The sequence below is a fragment of the Pristis pectinata genome, chromosome 16 (genome assembly GCF_009764475.1).
Source record: "Pristis pectinata isolate sPriPec2 chromosome 16, sPriPec2.1.pri, whole genome shotgun sequence".
Lineage (NCBI taxonomy): Eukaryota > Metazoa > Chordata > Chondrichthyes > Rhinopristiformes > Pristidae > Pristis > Pristis pectinata.
In genome coordinates, this window is record NC_067420.1 from 41,233,085 (window position 1) to 41,258,401 (window position 25,317).

Consider the following 25,317-nt stretch of genomic DNA (forward strand, 5'->3'; position numbering starts at 1 on the left):
TAATTCCTCTTGCCAGGGACATTTCATTGCCCCTTTTTGCCCTCCTAATTTCATGTTTAAGTTCTTCCCTGCTTCCTTTATATTCCTCAAGGGCCTTGTCTGATTTCAGCTTCCTGAATCTTACATACGCTTCCTTTTTCTTTTTGACTATACTTACAATGTCTCTTGTCAGCTAAGGTTCCTGAACCTTGCCTCCTTTTCCTCCATGCTCACAGGAACATGCTGGTCCCGAACTCTAATCAACTGGCCTTTAAGAGACCCCCACATCAGATGAGGACTTACCCTCAAAATGCCGCTCCCAATCTACTTTCCCCAGTGCCCGCCTAACACTGATGTAAACTGGCCTCCCTCGTTTCGCACTTTCACCTGAGGACCAATCTTATCCATTATTATCTAAAAACTTATGGAATTATGGTCACTGTTCCCAAAATGCTTCCCCACTGTAACTTCGACCGCTTGACCAGGCTCAATCCCCAATTTCAAGTCTAGTATGTCCCTGGTTGGACAATCTACATATTGTTTCAAGAAATCCTCCTGGATGCACCTAACAAATTCTGCCCCATCTAATAAAATAGGGAAAAAAATGAAGCAATAGAGGCAGCTCAATTCTTCCAGCATGACCTTTAAAAAGACTCTTTGAAATGGGACAAATTAAAGCCCCAAGGTCTAAAGTTACAAATTATTTTCTAATAACATACTTTAAAAATAACTTACATGGAGAATGGGTGCACATTTCCGATAGCAGCCCATAGACATAATGCAGGACATTGAGAGAAGGAAAAATCCAGGTAAAGGACGCTTTTGTTGCCTGACTTGAAACCAGGTTTTATCAAACCACGTTCCCCTACAGTGTCAAACGTCAGCCACTTTTAAGCCCAAATTAAAATGTTGCTTGCTCTGTTCTCTTCATTGGTGTTCTCTGTCAGGTATTTGGACCTTTACTTTTGCTTGATGTTACTTTGAGCCAAGTTATTATCATAGAATCATAGAACCATAGCACAGTACAGCACAATACAGGCCCTTCGGCCCACAATGTTGTGCCGACCTTTAAACCTCGCCTAAGACTATCTAACCTTTACCTCCCCCATATCCCTCTATTTTAAATTCCTCCATATGCTTATCTAGCAATCTCTTAAATTTGTCCAATGTACCTGCCTCCACCACCACCCCAGGCAGCGCATTCCATGTCCCAACCACTCTCTGGGTAAAAAACCTTCCCCTGATATCTCCCTTGAACTTCCCACCCATTACTTTAAAGCCATGTCCTCTTGTATTGAGCATTGGTGCCCTGGGAAAGAGGCGCTGGCTGTCCACTCTATCTATTCTTCTTAATATTTTGTATACCTCTATCATGTCTCCTCTCATCCTCCTTCTCTCCAAAGAGTAAAGCCCTAGCTCCCTTAGTCTCTCCTCATAATCCATACTCTCCAAACCAGGCAGCATCCTGGTAAATCTCCTCTGCACCCTTTCCAACACTTCCACATCCTTCCTATAATGAGGCGACCAGAACTGGACACAGTACCCTAAGTGTGGTCTAACCAGGGTTTTGTAAAGCTGCATCATTACCTCGCGGCTCCTATACTCGATCCCATGATTTATGAACGCTAACATCCCATACGCTTTGTTAACCACCCTATCCACCTGTGAGGCAACTTTCAGGTTAAGTTCTGAAGCAATTGCTAATCAAATTTAAGTAGATACCTGCAGTATGGGAATAACAAAAATCTCTTCAGTGTCAAAAATTGTTTCAATCTGAATTTGTTTAAAATCTCAGTTCCATATTTTTAATTATGTAGATAAACATTCTCTGCATATATGAAGGCACAATTCCTAGAACTTACTGATCTAACCTCCAATACTTTTCAGTGAGATGAACAAGTTCCTTACTTTGGAGGCACAAGAGACCGCAGATGCGGGAATCTGGAACAACAAACAATCTGCTGGAGGAACTCAGCGGTTCGAGCAGCATCTGTGGGGAAAGGAATTGTCGACATTACTTTATTTTCACTTTTTATTTTCCTCCATTCACCTGCACATGCACATTGTCTAGAATTAAATATTGTACATTAATTGGCTTTTTGTCAGTGTTGCAATGTTGGAGGTCCTGCAAGATTTCAGGATGACACATCAATTACACAGTATGGCTGTTCTTTGGTGATGTACCAGCGAAATCTGCTTTTCAAAGGTCCCGAAATTAAAAATGAACTATTTCCTTGAATTAACTTTCTAAATCTTTCTAAGCTGCATCTCCATTAACTTCTCATATTACTGAAGACTTAAATTAGGCAACTAGAAATCTTTCTCATTCCCAAAGAAAACAAGCCCCGTTTAATAAATGTTTGTCCTTTGTTTAAACTGAGATTGAAGCCTTCCCTTCCTAATGCCATGTGATTAGGCGAAGGTAGGTGGGAAGTTTCTGTTCCTAGGTGACAGAAGACAAAAATGTAGGGTCCATGGTTGAAATCAGAAGAAGACGGAATGTTAGGAAATATATCAACGTCAGGCGTGATCAAAGTAACAAAAGATAAAATGAAAGGTTAGAAATGCTAGTTATCTCTCTCTTCTACTGGCCTGCTCTGTTTTCATTTCAAATTTTCACAATTTGGAGCTTTTTCCTTTTTGAAAGATGAAGGTGTCATTTTGACAATTGAATTAAGAAGGGTGAACATTGGTTCACCCAGTGGTTTGTACAGATGTGAAATCTGCACTTTACAATGGAATCCAGAGGAGGTTCACAAGAATGATCCCAGGGATGAAAGACTTAACATACGAGGAACATTTGATGTCTCTGGGCCTGTACCCGATGGAGTTCAGAAGGATGAGGGGGGGATCTCACTGAATACTACCGGTTACTGAAAGGCCTGGATAGAGTGGATGTGGAGAGGATGTTTCCATCAGTGGGAGAGTCCAGGATCCAAGGGCACAGCCTCAGAATAAAGGGACGTCCCTTCAGAACTGAGATGAGGAGGAAGTACTTCAGCCAGAGGGTGGTGAATCTATGGAATTTGTTGCCACAGAGGGCTGTGGAGGCCAAGTCATGTATTTAAGGCAGAGATTGATAGGTTCTTGACTGGTAAGGGGGTTAAGGGTTAGGGGGATAAGGTCAGAGAATGGTGTTGATAAAAGAAGAAAAAAATCAGCCACGATTGAATGGCGGAGTGTACTTGATGGGCCGAATGAAGAATAAAAGGAAAGCTTATATCATACACTGGCTATAGTAATGCAGGAAGCTTGGAAAACAATAGAAAGTGGAAGGGTGAAATTAAAAGGGAAATTAGAAAAGTAAAGAGAGGGCATGAGCCACAGATGCTTTCTTTTAAGTACAGAAAGAACAAAACTAAGGTTAAGGAAGGATTATAAAAGAACAACAGGAGGGGGTAATGTGATTGGTGTTTTTTAATACTTTATGATTGTCTTCACAAAAGAGAGGATAATGCTGTTGCTGTATTTAAAGAAGAATTGTGTGAGATATCAGGTGGGATAAACAGTCAGGAAAGAAGTATTTAAGTGTATACCACCTTTGACAGGGGAGAAAAGCCATCCTGAATGAAATACATCCCAGGACGTTAAAAGAAGGGAGGAAATTATGGAGACTCTGGGCATCACTTTTCTGAATCCATAAACAATCACTGATGCTTAGGGTTCCACTGCTCCCCTCCTGTCGTCCAAGGGAAATGGCTTGGCATTTGGAGACACAAACATCAGCTGGGTTCATTGAACACTACCCCTGCTGTGATGTTAAAGTGGGAGAGTCAAGGATGGTGATGGGACTGTCGAGTGCAGATGGTAAGGGATGATGCTGGGAAGGGAGCAGAACATTTTTCAATAATGTTAGCATGGAAAGGAGTATTGTAGTATCCTGGAGACACAAGAGGCTGCAGACACTGGAATCTGGAGCAACAAACAATCTGCTGGAGGAACTCAACAGGTCAAGCAGGAACTGTGTGAGGAAAGAAATCGGTATTGGTATTGGTATTGGTTTATTATTGTCACTTGTACTGAGGTACAATGAAAAACTTGTCTTGCATACCGATCGTACAGATCAATTCATTGCAAAGTGCAGTTACATTGAGTTAGTACAAAGTGCATTGATGTAGTACAGGTAAAAACAATAACAGTACAGAGTAAAGTGTCACAGCTACAGAGAAAGTGCAGTGCAATAAGGTGCAAGGTCACAACAAGGTAGATCGTGAGGTCATAGCCCACCTCATCGTATAAGGGAACCGTTCAATAGTCTTATCACCGTGGGGTAGAAGCTCTCCTTAAGTCTGTTGGTACATGCCCTCAGGTTCCTGTATCTTCTGCCTAATGGAAGAGGAGAGAAGAGAGAATGACCCGGGTGAGGTCTTTGATTATGCTGGCTGCTTCACCAAGGCAGCGAGAGGTAAAGACAGAGTCCAAGGAGGGGAGGCTGGTGTCCGTGATGCGCTGGGCTGTGTCCATGACTCTCTGCAGTTTCTTGCGGTCCTGGGCAGAGCAGTTGCCGTACCAAGCCGTGATGCATCCGGATAGGATTTCAGGTCGAAACCCTGCTCTCAGTCCTGATGCAGGGTTTCGAACTGAAATGTTGACAACTTCTTTCCTCCCGCAGCTCCTGCTCGACCTATTGAGCTCCTGCAGCAGATTGTTTGTTACTGCAGTGTCCCTCCTTGCCCAGTTCCTCTGTTTTCCCTCGGCTGTACCTACCGATTATGAGGATTTATACTGATTTATTAGGAGAGTGAAATGAAGCCCATGATTTTGCCTTTAAATATTGTGAAATGGGACAGATGACTAATTGCTTGTAAAGTTGTTTGCTTTCACCATTTATTAGCTAAGCTCAAAGAAAATACTTTAGAAAGAGACACAGAAGGAATTTTGTGTATGGTATAACATGATTGAGTTTATATACAGACATTAATGTAAACCATCTGCTAAAGCACTGTTTATATTTAAGTGTGATATAAGATTGTTCACAGAATGTTAAGGGTGAAATGAAAACCTAGGATTATTTAGAGTTACAGAGTCACAGAGCAATATATCATGGATACAGGCCCTTTGGCCCAACGAGTCCATGCCAATCACGGCGCCCAACCAGCTAGTCCTAATTTCCTGCATTCAGCCCATATCCTTCCAGGTCCCACCCCTCCATGTACCTATCTAAATGCTTCTTAAATGATACTATTGTACCTGCCTCAACCACTTCAACTGGCAGCTCGTTTCATATACTCACCACCCTCTGCTTGTAAAGGTTGCCCCTCAGGTCCCTTTTAAACCTTTCCCCTCTCACCCTAAACCTATACCCCCTAGTTTTGGACTCCCCTACCTTGGGGAAAAGACTGTTACCTTCCACCTTATCTATGCCTCTCATAATTTTAAACACTTCTTTATGGTCACTCATTCTCCTACGTTCCAAGGGATAAAGACCAAGCCTGGCCAACCTCTCCCTATAACTCAGGCCCTCCAGTCCTGGCAACATCCTTGTAAATCTTTTCTGCGCCCCTTCCAGTTTAATAGCATCTTTCCTATAACAGGGCGACCAAAACTGTACACAGTACTCCAAGTGCGGCTTCACAAATGACTTATACAACTGCAACATAATGTTCCAGCTCCTATGTCCAAAGAACCCACTCCACAGAATCCCTTCCTTAAACATTATAATGAAAGTTACAACCTGGTGCACTTAAGATGAAGCTAAATAAGTCCGTGAAAAAGAAAGGATTTGCGTAGAGAGATGAGAGGAGGGGGAGAGGCTTCACGTGGATCAGAAGCAACAATAAGGAACAAGTGGGCTGAAGTATTTCTGTGCTCTCTATTGTGTGTGACTCATTCAACCTTCATTCATGCACAACAGGCACTGGGTACTTAAGAACCTCCACTCAGGGAACCTTATCAATTTTTAATGTGATTATATAACTGATGCCATCAAAGTCCATTAAAAAGAACAGGTCATATCGAGTGGGTGTCAGTGAGGATAAAATGAAAGCAAACACACTGAAAATAAAATGATGAAGCATGAGGGAAATTACATTGCTTTCTCCGACAGCAGGAATTCTCGTGGAAATTTCCTGCAGGAGGGTGGGGTTGGTGGAGAGGGAGGTAGTGGTGTCGGCCTCGTATGATTGATTGAGTTCAGGCAAAGGGACCGATAAGATTTATGCAAATTGACCTAGAATTTGTTTGCAAAATGCCAAAGGAAGAGTTGCAAGGACGTACTGGTATTGGTATTGGTTTATTATTGTCACGTACCGAGGTACAGTGAAAAACTGGTCTTGCAAACCGATCGTACAGGTCAATTCATTACACAGTGCAGCTACATTGGGTTAGTACAGAGTGCATTGATGTAGTACAGGTAAAAACAATAACAGTACAGAGTAAAGTGTCACAGCTACAGAGAAAGTGCAGTGCAATAAGGTGCAAAGTTGCAGCAAGGTAGATCGTGAGGTCATAGTCCATCTCATCGTATAAGGGAACCGTTCAATAGTCTTATCACAGTGGGGTAGAAGCTGTAATACGGAGTAAAGCAATGTTGAGCATGTTTCTGTGTGTTACCATCATATGCCCATTTTTTGGGTAAGATTTTCATACTTACTATCACTCTCCTGCATCAGGCCTACACAAAGGACGTTAACACTAACGCAGTGCCCAAAACTCACCGTCAGTAAGACTTTCAACACATTGCCCTGAAAAATGACCTATGCTGTTCACCCACTAAAGAACCAGGTTTCACTAATGCCGAATAAATTACTTAAAGTGACAATCATGCTTTTGTAGTCAGACCACTGCACTTACTCCACATGATCACAGCTTCCTCTGTACACCGCTCGCACTGAAGGCTAAGCCTGGTATCTTCAAACACTTTGCTGCAACATAGAACATAGAACACAGAACATGGAACCCTACAGCGCAGGAACAGGCCCTTCGGCCCATAACATCTGTGCTGACCACAATGCTAATTTAAACTGCACATCTGCCTGGTCTATAATCCCTCCATTCCCTGCCTGTTCATGTGCCTGTCTAAATGCCTTTTAAACGTTGCTGTCGTATCTGCTTCCACCACCTCCCTTGGCAGCCCATTCCAGGCACCCACCACTCTCTGTGTAAAAAACTTGCTTTGTAAATCTCCTTTAAACATTCTCCCTCTCACCTGAAACCTATGCCCTGAGTATTTGACATTTCTACCCTGGGGCAAAGACTGACTAATCACCCTGTGTGTGTCTTTTATAATTTTATTCATTTCTATCAGGTTGTCCCTCGGCCTCCAACGCTCCAGAGAAAAGAATGTACTAGCTAGAAGGAGAGTTTGTCCAACCTCCTTATAGCTAACACCCCATCTAAGCATCTTATAATTTTATAAACTTCTATCAGGCCTCCCCTCAGCCTCTGACATTCCAGAGAAAACAACCCAAATTCGTCCAACCTTTCCTCTTAGCTAACACTCTCTCTAATCCAGGCAACATCCTGGTGAACCTCTTCTGCACCCACTCCAAAGCCTCCACATCCTTCCCGTAAAATGCAGTGACCAAAAATGCTTACTGATGCCTATTTGTCTCGGCATAACTTTCTTCTACATGAGTGATGTGCAAGGACAAAAGACCCTCCTGGGTATCATGGGCACCATTTGCAGAATGTGTACAATGACACATTATCAACTCCCTCTTAACTACCTTTCTCAGAGAAGCCAAGTTCGTGATAGACAATGTTTCCACAAGGTAGTCCTTACTCACAGCTGTGACTTCAGAAAACCTCAAACACAAATTGGAACTTTTTCCTGTACTGTTCTGACAGTGGAAGTCTGTTATATTCCTTCTAAACTCCCTAGCCTCCAGCTTATTTCCAGACTACATTTATTGATTTATGATGCATGTCACAGTTGGTCGATCACTGCTGCTGCATTAGTGGAATAATGGATGCTCTCTGCTCCACAAGACCAGACCTCATCTTCTTCTCCCTCAGCTCACAGTACTAAACAGACTAAACGAGGTTATTTGCTGCCATTGCAGGCTTCTTCAAAGTCCTGAGAGAAATATCCTGTGGAACTTGCCGCCCTGCAGGGTATGAGATCCACCAGCAACACACGAGATGCTGGAGGAACTCAGTGGGTCAGGCAGCATCTATGGAGGGAAATGGACAGTTGACCTTTCGGGTCGAGACCCTTCATCTGGACTGAAAGATGGAGGGGAAATACCAGTATAAAGAGGAGGAGGGAAGGGGTGGAGCAAGAGCTGGCAGGTGATAGGTGGACAGAAGTGAGGGGGAGTGGGGTTTGATAGGCAGATGAGGAGGGGAGAGCGGGAATGAAGCCAGTTGCTAGGAGGTGATAGGTGGAAGTGACAAAGGGCTGAAGATGATGGAAGGTGGGTGAGTCCAGGACTTGAGGGCACAATCTTAGAATTAGAGGGTACCGGTTTAAAACAGAAACGAGGAGAAACTTCTTTAGCCAGAGGGTAGTGAAATTATGGAATTCGTTGTGGAGGCCCGATCATTGGGGGCGTTTAAGGAGGAGATTGATAGGTATCTAATTAGTCGAGGTATCAATGGGTACGGCGATAAGGCTGGAAATTGGGGCTAGATAGGAATAGTTTTAGTTTAGCTCATGGAGCAGACTTGATGGGCCGAATAGCCTACTTCTGCTCCTTTGTCTCGTGATCTTGTGATCTCGTGATCGGAGAGGAAGGCGGAGCATTGGAATAAAGGGAGGGAGGTGGGGAGGACGGACGGGAACCAAGTGGGAGGAGTGTGTGGGTGATGGGCGGATGGGAGGAAGCGTGGTGATGGGACCAGGTAGACCAGGAGGGGAGAGGAAAAGGATGGGGACGGGAAGGGTGAGAAGCAGTCACCAAGTTGGACAATTCAATGTTCATACCGCCACGGGTGTAGATCCGCCAGCCTCTTGATGTGTCTATCAGTAAACCTTGGGAGAAGCTCTTGGCACCCAGGAAATGTTGGAGTAGCCAAGGTGAAAGAAATGGCATGTTCTGAAAGCTGGAAGAACGCTGGTGGTATTGTGCACATGTGTAGCTGGTGAGCTATAAGCCACGTGTCCAAGAACTGGCAGATGCCGGAAATTCGAATGGAGTTTATCAGTAATCTTTTTTTCTAGGTATTCACTGCGGAGGGAGGATGATCTGCCTTGACTTCAGTTCGGTGGGTTCAAAGGTGGCTGTTGAGGCCAGTGAGGGACCTGCCAACTCAACCAGAGGTGGAGCAGGAGGTGATGCAATCGTTCGGCCGGTTTCACTGGACTTCTGTGTGCTCGTAACAAATGGACGAATGGACTTGAAATCCTCAGTCCCATCCCAAATGCGCCTCCTCCGTTTTGAGCAGATGGTGAGTCCGATCCATCTCTCACTCCAACCTTCGCTCCGTCCACCTTGGCTGCCTGGATGTCCCTGTGGCCAGTCATTTTAATTCTCCTTCCCATTCCCACGCCGACATGTCTGTCCTCGGCCTCCGCTACTGCCTGGCAAAGGCTTAGCGCAAACTGCACCTCATATTCTGCCTGGGTAGTCTCCAACCCGGTGGCATGAACATTGAATTCTCCAACGTCCGGTAACTGCTTCCCCCCCCCACCTTCCTCTTTTCTCTTCTCCCTCTCCTCCTGATCCACCGGCCCCCATCACCCCATTTCTTTCCTCTCCATCTGCCCCTCACCCACACACTCCTTCCCACTGGGTCCCCTCCCCACCCCCCTCCCTTTATTCCAGGCTCCACCTTCCTCTCCTATCAGATTCCATTATCTTCAGGCCTTTGTCACTTCCACCTGTCACCGCCCAGCTTCTGACGCCATTCCCACTCTCCCCCCTTCCATCATCTACCTGTCACCCCCCTCCCCTGGATCGACTTATCATCTGCCAGCTCTTGCTCCATCCCTTCCCTCCAACTTTTTATACTGGCGGTATCCCCTTTAGCTTTCAGTCCAGAGGAAGGGTCTCAATCCGAAATGTCAACTTCCATTGATGCTGCCTGACCCACTGAGTTCCGCCAGTGTTTAGTGTGTTATTACATTTTTCAAGGAGGTTTTGAGAACCTTTAGGAGTGATACAAATTTCTAAGGTTAAAAAACACAGCTGTACTTATAGGGGACACTCATCTACACCCACAACTCCTGGATCTTTTTGGTCACATGTCTGCTTTGTGCCTCTTTGACCAAGCTTGTGGTGATAGAGGTGTTCAAGATGATAAGAGGCATAGATCAAGTGGGCAGTCAGAGACATTTTCCCAGTGTGACAATGGCTAACACGGGGGGACATCATTTTAGGGTGACTGGAGGAAAGTATAAAGGGTAAGTTTTTTACAAAGAGAGTGGTGAGTGTGTGGAACGCACTGCCAGCAGAAGTTGTGGGGGCAGATACATTTGGGACATTTAAGAGGCTCTTAGATAGACACATGAATGTTAGCGAAATGGGGAGCTATGTGGGAGGGAAGGGTTAGATAGATCGTAGAGCAGGATAAAATGTCGGCACAACATCGTGGGCTGAAAGGCCTGTACTGTGCTGTAGTGTTCTATGTTCTATGTTCTACTCTAATATCTTAATCATCGCTATGTGTAAAGCCTTCAACTCTCTTGCCAACAACACTGTGAGACTGTGTTCACTGGAAAGACTACACTGATTCAAGAACATCATCTTCTGATAGGTAGTTAGGGAGGAGCAGTAAATGCTGAAATGCTGAAATGCTTGCCTTGCCACTGATGTCCACATTCTTCGGTAACTTGGTGTGAACCTTTGGCTGATGATACTCCAGTGAAGTTGGAGGTTTTATGAGATTTAAATCAAACCAGAAAATGATGGAAACACAAAGCAAGTGAGGCAGCATCAGAGAAACAGAGATAACACTTCAGGTTGAAAATCCCTCATCAGAACCCTGTTTCTCTTTCCACAGGTTCTGCCTAATCTGCTAAGTGTTTCCGGCATTTGCTGCTTTAATTTCAGATTCCAGCATCTGCACTTTTTTAATTTATTTTCAGTTAGTAGATTGAAACTTTTGTTGTATTGTCCCCATCCACACAGATCAAGGGACTGTGAGGTTGCTGTCCACATCTTGGTAGCTGGTTAAATGTTGCCGGAGGCCTTAGAGAGGACTGCACCACCTCCAGTGTCTGTGGCCCTGGAAGACACTAAAGCGCAGAGGCAAGGTGAAATGAAATAGCCACTTTGTTTTTCCTGCCTTCATTTTGCAATAACAAGGTTGGACTGTGTGGAGACTTTACAGGGAACCTCCAGGGGCTGCAGAAAGCTATATTTAGGAATCACACACTAGCTTCATTTACTCTTCAGCATTTATGGAAGTAACAAGGTTTACCAGCTGGGTAGCACCTTGGGAGACACCAAAAACAGAATCAGCAGTTCGAATTATATTTCCTCAGAATCAAAATTCTGTTAAACTAATTGAATAAACTATTGTAATTCTTTTTTAAATTCATTTGTTTTAATGATGCTAATTAAGGGGTAAGTATTGCTGAAGATGCAAACATAGCTCCTCTTGAAATTAATGCCTTGGGAACGTTTATGTGAAAGACTCAGGGATGCCTTGGCTTGTATCCAAAATATGCTTCTTCGGACGGTGTATTTCTTTCTCAGTGCACTGAGCATCAACATACATTTCTGTGCTCAAGTCTCCAAAGTGAAATAAAAGATGATCTGGCCATTCAGCCTGCTTTAAACTACCACGTATAACTCCATCCACTCTTGCATCCCCACAAACCCAGTCAGAACTAGAATCAGAAACAGGCACGGTAGTGTAGCGGTTAGCGTAACGCTATTACAGCGCCAGAGACCTGGGTTCAATTCCAGCTGCTGTCTGTAAGGAGTTTGTACGTTCTCCCCGTGTCTGCGTGGGTTTCCTCCGGGTGCTCCGGTTTCCTCCCACATTCCAAAGACGTACGGGTTAGGAAGTTGTGGGTGTGCTATGTTGGCTCCGGAAGTGTGGCGACACTTGCGGGCTGCCCCCAGAACACTCTACGCAAAAGATGTATTTAATTGTGTGTTTCCATGTACATGTGACTAATAAAGAAATCTTATCTTTATTATCACTGACTTATATGTCATGAAATGTGTTGTTTTGTGGCAGTAGTACAGTGCAAAGACATAAAATTATTATGAAGTACAAAATAAATAGTGCAACAAAAAGCATTAAGGAGGTAGTGTTCATGGGTTCATGGACGGTTCAGAAATCTGATGGTGGAGGGGAAGAAGCTGTTCCTGAATTGCTGAGTGTGGGTCTTCAGGCTCCTGTACCTCCTCCCCGATGGTAGTAATGAGAAGAGGGCATGTCCCAGATGGTGACAGTCCTTAGTGATGGATGCTGCCTTCTTGACGCACCGCCTCTTGAAGATGTCCTCGATGGTGGGGAGAGTTGTGCCCGTGAGGGAGCTGGCTGAGTCTACAACCCTCTGCAGCCTCTTGCGATCCTGTGCATTGGAGCCTCCACACCGGGCGGTGATGCCACCAGTTAGAATGCTCTCTATCGAAATTTGCGAGAGCCTTTGGTGACATACCAAATCTCCTCAAACTCCTAATGGATTTGAGCCGCTGGCATGCCATCTTTGTGATTGCATCAATGTGTTGGACCCAGGATAGATCCTCTGAGATGTTGATGCCCAGGAACTTGAAGCTACTCAGCCTTTCCACCGCTGACCCCTCAATGAGGACTGGTGTGTGTTCTCCCGATCAACTACACCATCTCCTGAGAGCTGGCAAAACTAAATCCTCAGTCAAATTAGGAAAAAAATGCCTCTAAGAAATTCCTCTCTTACTTCTGAAGATGTTCAGACAAGTTTTACGTAACTCTTTGACCCCAACACCTATTCCACATTACCCATGTAACTTCTCTATACTCTATTGGCTACACAATACAGCTAGTCCATAGCTCTGCTGAATGCATACAGGTTCGACACCTGCACTGGATTCTGAATGTTTAAAAATATAACCACACTACAGGAAGGATCAGACTGGACTAGAGAGGGTGCAGAGGAAATTTACATGGAGACCGGCGGGGCTGCAAGCTTACAGTAATGCAGAGAGATTGGCTAGTCTGGAGCTTCCTTCCAAGCAGACTGAGGAGAGATGCAAATGAGGAATTCAGTGATGGTTTGGAGCTCGCTTCCCATGTATGCACATATGGAATCAAGACTGATGTTGAGTGGTTTTGGTTCTGAAACGCAGGTAAAAAAGATTGAACAGTCCCCATCTTCTCCTGTTATTAATTCTACTCCAGCAAGCAGCTTGCCTTAATCCCAGTCTACACTAGGTGGATCCGTTGGTGACCATCATGGTTTGCATGCTAGTATGAATCAGATGGAGGTCTGTCAATAGAGGAATGTTTTGAGGGTTAAACATAACAGAACAGCACAGGAACAGGCCCTTCGGCCCACCATGTCTGGGCCAAACACGATGCCGAATTAAACTAATTCCCTGTTGCCTGTACATATTTCTCCATACCCTGCATATTCACGCGTCTATCTAACAGCCTCTTAAACGCCACTATTGTACTTGCTTCCACCACTCGCCCTGGCAGCCCATTCCAGGCACAAACCACGCTCTGTGTAAAGAAACTTGCCCCGCACATCTCCTTTAAACTTTCCCCCTCTCACCTTAAATGCATGTCTTCTAGTACTTGACATTTCTACCCTGGGACAAAGATTCTGACTGTCTACCCTATCTCTTAGAGTCATGGAGTGATTGTATTGTGGAGGGTCGTGGCTGTCACGTGACAGCACTGCCCCCGACCTGGTCGGAAGACACACCACTGCCAATCAAGGTTTGGCCCGCCCCAGCCATCAGCGCACACCTGACCATTGGCCTTTGTAATCGATTAGTCCTTGCTGGCACCGGGCCATTGGCCTTTGTAAATTACCTGGGCTGGACCCCCAGCCTCCAGCGCTATAAAGAGTGCCACATGTGCTTGGATCTTTCCCTTTGTGACGTTTGAGGGACCACCCTGCTTCACTCCAGGCCAAGTACTGTGGAATGGCGCTGGAGAAATCATTGGCTTTTCCTTGATTGTATGTACCTAGTTTGTTTTTGTGTGTGTGTGTGTGTGTGTGTGTGTGTGTGTGTGTGTGTGTGTGTGTGTGTGTGTGTGTATTTTACCCCCGTTGTGATTTTCCCACGTTCACCATAAGCCGTGCGCGTGTGTGTGTGTGTGTGTGTGTATTTTACCCCCGTTGTGATTTTCCCACGTTCACTATAAACCGTGCGCGTGTGTGTGTGTTATTCCCCTTACCATTTGCCCTGCTTGTCTTTTGTAAATAAATCATTTACTGCCAGATTGTGTTCAGAGTCCTTGCCTTTTGAGACCCCGAATCTGTTTCACAACAGTGATAGAGTCATACAGCATGGTAACAGGCCCTTCAGCCCAACAGGTCCATGCCCACCAAGATGCCCCATCCAAACTAGTCCCATTTGGCCCATAACCTTCTAAATCTTTCCAATCCACGTACCTGTCCAATTGTCTTTTAAAAGTTGAGATTGTACCTGCCTCAACTATATCCCTCTCATAATCTTATAAACTTCAATCAAAGATCTAGTGAATTTGAACTCATATTTGAACTCATATAGCCTGGATTATTAGTCCAGGCTACGGAATAATTAGTTCAACATCTTAGCATGTCCTCATTATAGCCCTAACTGCAAAAAGCACAGGTATACATAAATATCAGGGGATGTTAAAACTGGGCTTGTTTTGCTGCATGGATTGTATGGTCCATTGACACTCACTATTTAAGCTCCCATTTGAGCACAACAGTAGATAGTTGCTTGTTCCTTTTGTAACTATATACCCTTTCATAATTAGCAAAATTGGAAGTCTTGTTCTTTTTATGTAATTGATTAATTTATGAGACAGTCTTTAATTACCTATGAGAAGAAATTGTTGAGCTACTCAGCAGTGAACTACTCCTTTACCACACCAATGACATGTGCCCTGAAGGTTGGTGATAATGAGATGCATTTGAGGAACTGGGGAGAGAGTCACTGAGCGTTTAACCTGCTATTGAAGTCAAAGCATTTATGTGGCCCATCCAGTTAACCTTGTGGTCGATAGTAACTCCTAAGATAGAGACAGGGGGGGGATTCTGTGCTGGTGGTTCCATTGTCTGTCTTAAGATGTTTTATGTGCTTTTAGTGGAGATTTATGACATTTATGCTGCATGAATGCTCCATGTAACTTATCCATCCAATCCTGAATGTTGTCCAGGTCTTATTACGTGTGGGAATGAATCAAAAAGATTAAGTATGATTGGTATAAGATACTGTCCTGAGAAACCCTTGCAGTGATGTCCCAGGACTGAGATGATTGCTCTCCACAGCTAAAACAATCTTCCTTTGTGCTCATTTGATTCCAACCAGTTTTCCCCTTCATCCCAATTGATTTCAATGTTGCTGGAACTCCTTGGTACCTGGTCAAAAGATGCTTTGGTGTCAAGGCCATTCTTTAGAAAGAGACAGTGTATATAAAGCTTCAGGTAGCAGCAAGGTGTCGTTGTCTAATAACAAGAGTCGGTGGTGGAAACAACAGTCTTCAAAGCTGCATGGATAAAAATAGTAAGAAGATTGATAGGAACATTCTGTGTATTAGATAGAAGCTTCTATGAACCTAGAGATATCCTTTCAGGAATGCTGGGTGAGACTGCCCTCTACTGGTCTTACCATTCCTACTGTTCTGATCAGGGTCACAGCTTCACCGCGATGGCAATCTCCCTGAGACAGTTTCCAAAATTCACCTCTAATTGATTCATGTGTTTGAAGGCTGTGTTCACTGCTTTTGCACTAACTGGGCAGCTAACAATCATCTATAAGCCTTTTAAATACCTCTCGCTGCCTTGGTGATGCAGCCAGCATAATCAAAGACCCCACCCACCCGGATCATTCTCTCTTCTCTCCTCTCCGATCAGGCAGAAGATACAGGAGCCTGAGGGCACGTACCACCAGGCTCAAGGACAGCTTCTATCCCACTGTGATAAGACTATTGAACGGCTCCCTCATACGATGAGATGGACTCTAACCTCACAATCTACCTTGTTGTGACCTTGCACCTTATTGTCTACCTGCACTGCACTTCCTCTGTAACTGTGACACTTTACTCTGTACTGTTATTGTTTTTACCTGTACTACCTCAATGCACTCTGCACTAACTCAATGTAACTGTACTGTGTAATGAATTGACCTGTACGATCAGTATGCAAGACAAGTTTTTCACTGTACCTCGGTACGTGACAATAATAAACCAATACCAATACTAATAAATGACAGAAGGCACATACCACCTCAAGGGTAGCTTCTATCACGCTGTTATCATACTCTTTAATGGACCTCTCATACACTAAAGACGAACTCTTGATCTCCCAGTTTACCTTGTCGTGGCCCTTGCACTTTATTTGTTTACCTGCACTGCACTTTCTCTGTAGCTACAACACTATATTCTGCATTCTGTTTTTCTTTTTTTACTACCTTGATGTACTCATGTATGGCTTGATCTGTCTGGATGGCACGTGACCAAAAGCTTTTCACTGTATCTCAGTACATGTGACAAAAATGAACAAATACGCCCCAAATACTCAGTGACATAGGTTTGAAATGAGTGATAAGTGCTTGCCCTCTGCGGTTTTTATCGATGTACCATAGAAAGCATCCTATCTGGATGCATCACAGCTTAGTACAGCAACTGCTCTGCCCGTGATCGCAAGAAACTGCAGAGAGTCATGGACACAGCTCAGGACGTCACAGAAACCAGCCTCCCCTCCATGTCTATACTTCTCACTGCCTCAGTAAAGCAGCCAACATAATCAAAGACCCCACCCACCCCGGGTACTCTCTCTTCTCCCTCCTCCCATCAGGCAGATGATACAAAAGCCTGAAAGTGCATACCACTAGGCTCAAGGACAGCTTCTATCCCACTGTTAGAAGTCTATTGAACCATTCTCCAGTATGATAAGATGGACTCTTGACCTCACAATCTACCTCCTCATGGCCTTGCACCTTATTTTTTAACTGCACTGCACTTTCTCTGTAACTGTAACACTTTATTCTGCATTATGTTATTGTTTTACCCTGTACTACCTCAATGTACTGCGTAATGAATTGATCTGTACGAACGGTATGCAAGACAAGTTTTTCACTGTACCTCGGTACAAGTGACAATAATAAACCAATTCCAATTTCAATTTATATACAGTAGGGCCCAATCCCTCCAAGAACTGGAAAATCTTTTGAATGTTGATCAATATAGAGTCATAACGGGGAAAATAGGGCATTCCTATCTACATATGTAAGATGGCACCGGAGCGTGGCGACTCATTGCAAGCTGCTCTCTGCAGATCTACTCATTACTTCCATTATAATCATTATACTCTTTGAAATCTAAATTCTATGCCTCTAAGAATTACCTGCACTGCACTTTCTCTGTAGCTGTCACACTTTACTGCATTCTGTATTGTTTTTACCCTGTACTACCTCAATGCACTCTGTAATGAATTGATCTGTATGAATGGTACGCAAGACAAGTTTTTCACTCTACCTCGGTACATGTGACAATAATAAACCAATTCCAACAAACATTCCTGCCTCCTCAGTCTGAATTTCCTGAGCTCTGATTCCATATTTGAGCAAATCAGATTTTCTTGAGAGAATAACAGTCTGAGTAATCAGAGACGTCATATTGTGAGTATTTTGTGGGTTGGGGGCAGAGGGGGTGGAAATTGGACCTCTGGTTCCCAAAATTCTCCAACTCCCCAGATGATGAGTCTCAACCCAAAACACTGACTGTCCATTTCCCTCCACAGATGCTGCCTGACCCACTGAGTTCCTCCAGCATCTTGTGGGTTGCTCCAGGTTCCAGTATCTGCAGTCTCTTGTGTCTCCATATTAACCACAACAATTTTTTGTAAGTTGATTCTCAGGAAACACCGAGAGATGGACAGTTTTGGGAATCAGAGGTCTAATTTCCCCCTCCATTCCATGCCACACCCCCCACCCCACCACAACCCATACTAAATTTGCTGTCTCAAATTTCCAATTACTCATAGACCGTTATTCTCAAGAAAATCTAATGTGATCAAATATGGAAGCAGAGCTCAGAAGATTCAGACTGAGGAGACAGGACTCCCTATTTTCCCTTTTATGACTCTCTAGTGTCAGCATTTAGTGTCTTTTTACCGTTGCCCTGAGAAGATGGGAGCCCTCCTTCTTGAACTGCTGGTGCAAGTGAGCACCACTCATTTAGTGGGTAGCTAGTGCCAACTACTGCCATGTATGTAGGCTTTCAGTCACCTTTTGATCAGATCAATTAAGGACGGCAGACTATTTCCATTGAAAGAATGTTAGTGAATTATTTAGGTTTTTATGATAATCTAGCATCTAAAGCTACCTCAGGACAAAGGCATAAAGACAACAGTAAATAAAGCAAGCACATTTGGGTCTGATATCAGGAAACACTACATATGTAGTGGTCAGCAGCTAAAACTGTCTTTGGCTGAGTTAATACAAGCAAAGATGATAAGAGATGTACAAGATGATAAGAGGCATAGATCGAGTGGACAGTCAGAGACTTCTTCTCAGTGTGACAATGGCTAACATGAGGGGAGATAATTTTAAGGTGATTGAAGGAAGGTTTAAGGGGGATGTCAGGGGTAAGTTTTTTTACACAGAGAGTGGTGGGTGCGTGGTACACACTGCAGAGATTGTGGAGGCAGATACATTAGGGACATTTAAGAGACTCTTAGATAGACACACGAATGATGGAAAAATAGGGGGATATGTGGGAGGGAAGGGTTTGATAGATCTTAGAGCAGGATAAAATGTCGGCACAACATCGTGGGCCGAAGGGCCCTTACTGTGCTGTAGTGCTGAAAGGCCTAGGACTGTTTAAGAGTTGGATGCTGTGATGCAGGACAACCAGAGGAGATGAGCTGGATGTGCTGGCTGTTTGCAAGGTCATGGTGACGTGCGATGGTGATGTACATGGAGTTTGCCATTAACACTAGCACAGAGGTTCCCTGTGGTTCTGTAGCCCCATCTACTGGCTAGGTGTAATATACTCCTTTGTCAGGCAGTCACCAAGAAATATTTCCATTAAAACATTGAAAATTAATTGCTTTTGCATCTCCTCTCTCTCTGAAACCATTTCTTTGCCTTACTTTGTTTAGCTTTCTGTATGTGATTCCAGATGTGAATTCACCAGTCTAATGCTGAAAGTTTTCTCATTGTGTTTCTTGTAAAAGATTGTGTATTATTTGTTTTTTTTCTTGTGAATGCTGCTTATCTGATGCCCTGTACCTGGGATGCTGCTGCAGGTAAGTTTTTCACTGCACCTCTGCACACATATAATTATGCATCTGACAATAAACTCGACTTTGACCTGGCTCGAATTAAACTTTCGTTCCAGAGTGCAAATTGCAGAGGTCGAACAGCTTCCCATTTATCCTGCAGAACCCTCTCCCATCCACCTGTCACTCACCTGGAGGGCTTGCCCCGCCCCTTCATTAATATTCAATACTCCTGTGTGGCCCCGCCCCATTCCCTCATTAATATTCCACCCGCAGCCCAAATGAGGGCGTGGAGACCGCCCTCTCATTTTAATATTCAAGACCAAGTTGGAGGGGGGGATCGCTCCGCCCCTTCATTAATATTCAACGTCGGGGCTGGTGGTCACGTGGCCGGCGAGGAGGCGGGAACGGCGACCCCGCCGGGGTTTTCTCCCCGAAGACCGAAGGCGACGCGCCAATTTAGCTGACGTCAGCGAGCTCTGTCTGTCTACGTCACGCGTTTCTGTGCGGCGGCGGCGGCGGCGGTGGTGGTGGGTTGAATGTAAACAAGCGGCGTCGGGCTCGGTCACGGAGCGGTAGGCGGCGGTCGGTCGGTCGGCACGGTTCCAGGCCTCGGCGGGCACCCCCCTCCCTCCCTCCCTCAGACCGGGGGGCGGCGGCGGGAGGCCTCGGCCCCGCCGGTGCCCGCTCCTCGCCCAGCCGGCGGTCGCGGCCTAACTCCCGGGGCCTGGCCGCCCGGCCGGGGACACGGCAGGTAAGGCTGGACCCCAGCCCCGAGCCCTGGCCTTGTTTCCCTCCCGGTGGGGGCTGTAACCACGTCTGCCGGGAACTCGTCCCTTTCCCCGCTCAAAACTCCTGACTCACCCCGGGGTGCGGGGAAGGGCGGCCCGGTGCGGAGCCGCAGCAGGAGGCCCACGTTGCTGTGTCACTCGGCTGTGCCCGGGCTTGTTCATTCATGGAGGGCACCTGGGGGACCGCAGCTGCTGGAAGAATTCAGTGGGGCGGGGGGGTGTGTTTGGGGGGGGGGTGGTGGGGAGGGAATTGTTTTGACGTTGTATTGGGAGAGTAGGGCTTCATTCGGAATATTTGTGAGCAATTCTGGGCCCCTTGTCTAAGCAAGGGTTGGGGTGGTGTGGGGTGGGGAGGGCGGTGTGTGTGGAGGGTGTTGTGGGGGGATGATGGGGTGGGGAGGGCGGTGTGTGTGGGGGGATGATGGGGTGGGGGGATGGTGTGTGTGGAGGGTGTTGTGGGGGGATGATGGGGTGGGGAGGGCGGTGTGTGTGGAGGGTGTTGTGGGGGGATGATGGGGTGGGGGGTGGTGTGTGTGGAGGGTGTTGTGGGGGGATGATGGGGTGGGGAGGGCGGTGTGTGTGGAGGGTGTTGTGGGGGGATGATGGGGTGGGGGGGTGGTGTGTGTAGGGTTGGGGAGGGAATTGTTTTGACGTTGTATTGGGAGAGGAGGGCTTCATTCGGAATATTTGTGAGCAATTCTGGGTCCCTTGTCTAAGCAAGGGTTGGGGTGGTGTGTGGAGGGTGTTGTGGGGGGATGATGGGGTGGGGGGTGGTGTGTGTGTAGGGTTGGGGAGGGAATTGTTTTAATGTTGTATTGGGAGAGTAGGACTCCATTCGGAATATTTGTGAGCAATTCTGGGCCCCTTGTCTAAGGAATGGTGGGGGTGGTGTGGGGTGGGGAGGGCGGTGTTGTGGGGGGATGATGGGGTAGGGGTTGTGTGCGTGTGTGAGGGGTGTGGAGGGTGGTGGGTGTGTGGGTTGGTGGGGGTGGGTGGGTGTGGGGTTGGGGAGTGATGTGTGTGGGGAGGGAGGGAATTGTTCTGACATTGTATTGGGAGAGTAGGACTCCATTCGGAATATTTGAGAGCAATTCTGGGCCCCTTGTCTAAGGAAGGGTGGTGGGTGGGGAGGGCAGTGTGCATAGAGGTCGGTGGGGGGGATGATGGGGTGGGGGGGTTGTGTGTGCGCGCATGGGGTGTGGAGGGTGGTGTTGGTGGGGGATGATGGTGGGTGGAGGTTGGGGAGGGATGTGTGTGGGGAGGGAGGGAATTGTTTTGACGTTGTATTGGGAGAGTAGGACTGCATTCAGAATATTGTGAGCGATTCTGGGACCCTTGTCCAAGGAAGTTTGTGCTGGTCCAGGGGAGGTTCTCAAGATGATCCCAGGAATGAAAGGCTTTGGATGGCTCTGGGTCTGCACTGGATGGAGTTCAGCAAGGTGACATGGGTTGTAAACTGGTAAAAGTTGGTTGGATTTGTATTTGGCTTTTCACAACATCAAGATGTCACAGTTTTCCAATCAATGAAATGTTTTTTTTAAGTGTAGGGGAAACTTGGTATTCAGTTGATGCAAGGCAAATCTGTACAAACAAGTATTTAAAGGTCTGGATAGAGAGGATGTTTCCAGTAGTGGGAGAGTCTAGGACCAGAGGGCACAGCCTCAGAATAGAAAGACGTCACTTTAGAACTGAGGTGAAGAGGAATTGTTTTATTTAGCCGAAGGGTGATGAATCTGTGGAATTCATTGCTACAGACAGCTGTGGAGACCAATTCATTGCGTGTATTTAAAGCGGAGGTTGATAGGTTCTTGATTAGTTTGGGTGTCAAAGGTTACGGGGAGAAGGCAGGAGAATGGGGTTGAAAGGAAAAAATAAATCAGCCATGATCGAATGGCGGAGCAGACTCGATGGGCTGAGTGGCCTAATTCTTCTATGTTTTATGGTCTCTTAATGATGTTGAACAGACCCAAGAAGAGCTGCACTGCCCCTCTTTGGGTAGTACCGTGGGATCTTTTACTTCCACCAGAGAGGCAAATTCAACCTCTGAGAGGTTCTTCACACGTTTGGATTGGATTTCTTGGTGGGCTAGTGGAGGTGAAAACTTTGGAGACATGGACATCTGTAGGGGGAGGGAGAGGAACTCTCAACATTTCGGGTCCAAGTCCTGCATCAGGATGAATCCAGAGTTCCTCCACCAGATTGTTTGTTGGTTATTCATGCCCCTATTTATGCTAATCCATTATTTTGAGGGCATCAACCATTGGCATCAAACTTGTTTTCCCAGCTCTGATAGAAGGTCTTGGATCTGAAACCTGTTTCCACCAATGCTGCCTGACCTGCAGAGTATTTCTTGCAATTCTTTTTTGTGCTTCTAGTTAGTTTTGGCAGAAAGGTAATTGGTAGTAAGGAAGTCAAATGCAATGTTTAGCAACAAACAATCTGCTGAAGGAACTCAGTGGGTTGAGTAGCGGGGGAGTGGTGGGTGGACGGAAGGAATTATTGACGATTTAGGTCAAAACCCTGCATTAAGACCTTCTCTCCAATGGGAGTTCTGTGTGACCTTTTCTCACTGCTCTCCTGTTTTCTCTTCTCTCCAAATGCAACATTAGCATTCATTTCAAGAGAACTAGAATATAAAAGCAAGGGTATACTGCTGAGGCTTTATAAGGTCTGGTCAGACCGCATTTGGAATATTGTGAGCAATTTTGGGCCCTGTATCTAAGGAAGGATGTGCTGGCCTTGGAGAGGGTCCAGAGGAGGTTCACACAAATGATCCCAGGAATGAGAGGCTTAATGTATACGGAGCGTTTGATGACTCTGGGCTTGTACTTGAGAAGGGTGTTCAGAAGGATGGGGGAATGGGGAGGGATCTCATGGAAACCTACTGAATACTGAAAGGCCTGGATAGAGTAGACATGGAGAGGATGCTCCCATCAGCGGGAGAGCCTAGGATCCAAGGGCACAGCCTCAGAATAAAGGGATGTCCCTTTAGAACTGATATCAGGAGGAATTTCTTTTGCTAGAGTCTGGTGAATATGTGGAATTTGTTACCATGGAGGGCTGTGGATACCAAGTCATTAGGCAGAGATTGATAAGTTCCTGAATGGTAAGGAGGCTAAGGGTTATGGCGAGAATGTGATTGAGGAAGAAAAATCAGCTATGATTGAATGTTGGAGTAGACAGTAGGCCCAATGGCCTAATTCTGCTCCTATATCTCTTTCTTTGTATAGTTTTTTCCCTCTCCCATGTAATCCAGAGTAGAACTTTGACAAACTATTCAATTGTGGAGACAAAGACTGCAGATGCTGGAATCTGGAGCAAAAAAAACCAAACTGTTGGAGTAACTCAGTGGATCAGGCAGCATCTAAGGTTGGCCATCCCTTTCCCTCTACAGATGCTCCCTGACATGTTGGATTCCTCCAGCAGTTTTTTTTATGCTGCTATTCAGTTGTGGTGGGGAGTCCGTGTACATCAAGGTATTTGGATAGGTGAGAAGGGAGAAAGCTATTGTTTCTGGTATTGGTTTATCATTGTCACTTGTTCCGAGGTACGATCATATTGATCGTACAGGTCAATTCATTACACAGTGCAGTTACATTGAGTTAGTACAGAGTGCATTGATGTAGTACAGGTTAAAAACAGTAACAGTACAGAGTAAAGTGTCACAGCTACAGAGTGCAATAAGGTGCAAGGTCACAACAAGGTATATCGTGAGGTTTCTAAATGGCCATCCAGTTCCACAAATCTCTAGATAGTGACCAATAGTAGAGACATTAGCATTTTTTTTGTAATCTCCTTTTCCCGAGGGGTGCTGTGGGCAGTTGAAATGCCCTATTGGTTAATGAGCTCAGAATTGGGATAGTATTCTGTACCTTAACCTTCCAGATATTATAAAGGGTATAACTACACTTTTTTTTTAAGGTTTCTTATGGGTAGTATAGTTCAATTTGGTTAATCATTTTTTTGTTGGCTTGATTACTGAGAGTTCCATAACTCTGATTATTGAGAGTTCCCATCCTGGACTAGTGATTAATTTCTGGAATAAATTTGAACTGGTAGCTTCTACTAGTCCCACTCACCTGGCACCATCCTTCCTTAACCAGAAAGCTTTGGATTTCAGCTTCAATCTAGAGGTTAGTGCAGACCATCTAGTATGATTCTCTAAGTGCATTTCTGAACAGGTGCTGCCATGTCTGTGGTACTTTGAGTAATTTAAACCACAGCCCATATTTTCTCTTGGGTGAGTACAGGAGATTGCATGGGACTATATGAAGACAAACGGGGGAATTCTCCTGGTGTTTATCCTTGTGCATCACTTAAAAAAAAAAATCATCTGTTTAGGGAAGTGGGACACTCCTTTTACATCAGTTAATGAATGTAAGCATGTAGATGGTTAAGAAGACATGGTATGTTTTTTCCATTGCTGTACAATCCAGCAATTTTGAGATGCGTAGTCATTAATGAACTAGTGCTATGTTGAGTTCTCATTAATTCTTTGGTCTCAGATATCTTCCTGTAGTTGTCTATGCGGGCTATTTTAAATAGTTAAGTACCAGTAGCCGTGGAGTGAATTGACTTCCTTGCATTATAATTTTGCAATTAAATTGGCTGCATCAAGTAGTAGTAGTGTGGCAAATGTATCAATTGTAAATGAGCTTCTCTTGTATTTTGTATTCATTATTAGTACTAATGTTCTGTAATTGATTTTTAGAACTTAGTTTAATGTTTTGTATCCCGCCAGTCTGCCAAGTTCATAATTCATCTAAACTTCCGGCAGGTTCCACGTCTGACATATTCGTAGTATAATTGCCGTGTTCTTCTCTCTCTGTATATTGAGAGTTATTTGTGAGATGAATAGTTAAAAGAAGCAGAGATGGGACCAAGTGGCAGAGTAATCAGTGAGGCTGTTGGAGGAAGACTACTGGTGAGTTTTTAAACTGCTGAGTGCTTTCAAAGGAAAAGATTCCATTCTATGTTCAAAGATTCATCCTTGTTAAATTGTTTGTGAGACTCTTTTGTGTGTTAGTAGCCACAAGAATCGGGAGTTTAACGTCTCCAGTCACTGATCATGATGAAATAGTGGAAATCTGAAATGAAACAGAAAATGCTGTGGATCATGTGGGAAAGTAGAACCACGATATTGAATGATGAAGCAGGTTCCAAGAGTTGAATGGCTAACTCCTGCTTTTAGTTATGTTCTAATAAATGTTGAGTGGAGGTTACGATCTCTCTTGTTGGAAACTGTCAATGCTGTTTATCTGTGTTGTGCCATTGTTACTCAGA

The 25,317-nt window shown here is 45.1% G+C and overlaps 2 protein-coding genes across 10 annotated transcripts in view; both read left to right on the forward strand.

Annotated features, from left to right (window-relative positions):
- Nucleotides 1-25,317, forward strand: part of LOC127579052 (uncharacterized) — a 407,687-nt gene that overhangs the window by 237,224 nt on the left and 145,146 nt on the right. The window lies entirely within an intron of this gene.
- The window catches only part of oser1 (oxidative stress responsive serine-rich 1), a 31,885-nt gene continuing 26,212 nt past the window's right edge, over nt 19,645-25,317 (forward strand). For 2 of the 9 annotated variants that reach the window (XM_052031580.1, XM_052031581.1), the window contains exon 1: nt 19,784-19,997. The gene's annotated coding sequence lies outside the window, so the exon portion shown is untranslated. The other 7 variants (XM_052031588.1, XM_052031583.1, XM_052031586.1 and 4 more) reach the window with 7 other exon arrangements.